Raw genomic sequence first — 3,003 nt, 5'->3', positions numbered from 1 at the left:
GTATTTAATTTGGGGGGTGCATTTGCAGCGGGAGTCCACCGGAGGGCTCCATTTCCCCACTCTTTTGTTGACATATGGCCACAAAAGGCCTCTCATTCCCCGGGAAGACCTGATGGACGCCCCGGCGTCACCGAAATAAGCCAAACTGTCTGAAAATAGGGGCTCCAAGGGTCCCCCACTCTTTCTGGCCCACAAAAGGCCTCTCATTCCCCGGGAACACCAAAAGAACTGGAAATAATGTGTTTAATTCAGGGTGCATTTGCAGCGAGTGTCCACCAGAGGGCTCCAATTCCCCAGCTATAGTCCTGGTACTCTAAAATGATGGCACTTAGTCAAATTTCCGCCTTTTTTTGATGACTTCCAACTAGGAGAGGGACTAATTTTGAGTTCCGGACCCGGGTGGAGAACCATAGCAGGTCGGCCTTCTTAAAGGGAAATGCTCCTAGGCACTTAGTCAAATTTCCGCCTTTTTTTTGGACTTCCAGCGAGGAGAGGGGCTAATTTGGCCTTCCGTACCCAGGTGGAGAACCATAGCACGTCGGCCTTCTTAAAGGGACATCCTCCTAGGCACTTAGTCAAATTCACGCCTTTTTTTTGGACTTCCAGCGAGGAGAGGGGCTAATTTTGCTTTCCGTACCCGGGTGGAGAACCATAGCACGTCGGCCTTCTTAAAGGGACATCCTCCTAGGCACTTAGTCAAATTCACGCCTTTTTTTTGGACTTCCAGCGAGGAGAGGGACTAATTTTGCTTTCCGTACCCGGGTGGAGAACCATAGCACGTCGGCCTTCTTAAAGGGAAATGCTCCTAGGCACTTAGTCAAATTCACGCCTTTTTTTTGGACTTCCAGCGAGGAGAGGGACAATTTTGCTTTCCTGACCCAGGTGGAGAACCATAGCACGTCGGCCTTCTTAAAGGGACATCCTCCTAGGCACTTAGTCAAATTCACGCCTTTTTTTTGGACTTCCAGCGAGGAGAGGGACAATTTGGCGTTCCTGACCCAGGTGGAGAACCATAGCAGGTCGGCCTTCTTAAAGGGACATGCTCCTAGGCACTTAGTCAAATTTACACCTTTTTTTTTGGACTTCCAGCGAGGAGAGGGACTAATTTGGCGTTCCGTACCCAGGTAGAGAACCAAGGCACGTCGGCCTTCTTAAGGGGACATCCTCCTAGACACTTAGTCAAATTCACGCCTTTTTTTTTGGACTTCCAGCGAGGAGAGGGACAATTTTGCGTTCCTGACCCAGGTGGAGGACCATAGCACGTCGGCCTTCTTAAAGGGAAATGCTCCTAGACACTTAGTCAAATTTACCAAACTTTTCTATAGAGCCCTGGTACTCTAAAATGATGACACATAGACAAAAAACCAAACTTTTCTATAGAGGCCTGGTACTCTAAAATAATGACACTTAGTCAAATTCACGCCTTTTTTTTTGGACTTCCAGCTAGGAGAGGGACTAATTTGGCGTTCTGTACCCAGGTGGAGAACCAAGGGACGTCGGCCTTCTTAAGGGGACATCCTCCTAGGCACTTAGTCAAATTTACACCTTTTTTTTGGACTTCCAGCGAGGAGAGGGACTAATTTGGCGTTCCGTACCCAGGTGGAGAACCATAGCAGGTCGGCCTTCTTAAAGGGACATCCTCCTAGGCACTTAGTCAAATTTACGCCTTTTTTTTGGACTTCCAGCGAGGAGAGGGACTAATTTGGCGTTCCGTACCCAGGTGGAGAACCATAGCAGGTCGGCCTTCTTAAAGGGAAATGCTCCTAGGCACTTAGTCAAATTCACGCCTTTTTTTTGGACTTCCAGCGAGGAGAGGGACAATTTTGCTTTCCTGACCCAGGTGGAGAACCATAGCACGTCGGCCTTCTTAAAGGGACATCCTCCTAGGCACTTAGTCAAATTCACGCCTTTTTTTTGGACTTCCAGCGAGGAGAGGGACTAATTTGGCGTTCCAGACCCAGGTGGAGAACCATAGCAGGTCGGCCTTCTTAAAGGGACATGCCCCTAGACACTTAGTCAAATTTACGCCTGAAAATAGGGCCCCAAAAGAACTGGAAATAATGTCTTTAATTCAGGGTGCATTTGCAGCGAGTGTCCACCAGAGGGCTCCAATTCCCCCACTATAGTCCTGGTACTCTAAAATGATGGCACTTAGTCAAATTTCCGCCTTTTTTTGATGACTTCCAACTAGGAGAGGGACTAATTTTGCTTTCCGTACCCGGGTGGAGAACCATAGCAGGTCAGCCTTCTTAAAGGGACATCCTCCTAGGCACTTAGTCAAATTTACGCCTTTTTTTTGGACTTCCAGCGAGGAGAGGGACAATTTTGCTTTCCTGACCCAGGTGGAGAACCATAGCAGGTCGGCCTTCTTAAAGGGACATCCTCCTAGGCACTTAGTCAAATTCACGCCTTTTTTTTGGACTTCCGGCGAGGAGAGGGACAATTTTGCTTTCCTGACCCAGGTGGAGAACCATAGCACGTCGGCCTTCTTAAAGGGAAATGCTCCTAGGCACTTAGTCAAATTCACGCCTTTTTTTTTTGGACTTCCAGCTAGGAGAGGGACTAATTTTGCTTTCCGTACCCGGGTGGAGAACCATAGCAGGTCAGCCTTCTTAAAGGGACATCCTCCTAGGCACTTAGTCAAATTTACGCCTTTTTTTTGGACTTCCAGCGAGGAGAGGGACAATTTTGCTTTCCTGACCCAGGTGGAGAACCATAGCAGGTCGGCCTTCTTAAAGGGACATCCTCCTAGGCACTTAGTCAAATTCACGCCTTTTTTTTGGACTTCCGGCGAGGAGAGGGACAATTTTGCTTTCCTGACCCAGGTGGAGAACCATAGCACGTCGGCCTTCTTAAAGGGAAATGCTCCTAGGCACTTAGTCAAATTCACGCCTTTTTTTTGGACTTCCAGCGAGGAGAGGGACAATTTTGCTTTCCTGACCCAGGTGGAGAACCATAGCACGTCGGCCTTCTTAAAGGGAAATGCTCCTAGGCACTTAGTCA

The sequence above is a fragment of the Nerophis lumbriciformis genome, unplaced genomic scaffold, assembly GCF_033978685.3.
Source record: "Nerophis lumbriciformis unplaced genomic scaffold, RoL_Nlum_v2.1 HiC_scaffold_629, whole genome shotgun sequence".
NCBI lineage: Eukaryota > Metazoa > Chordata > Actinopteri > Syngnathiformes > Syngnathidae > Nerophis > Nerophis lumbriciformis.
Note: the sequence above shows the minus strand (reverse complement) of the source record.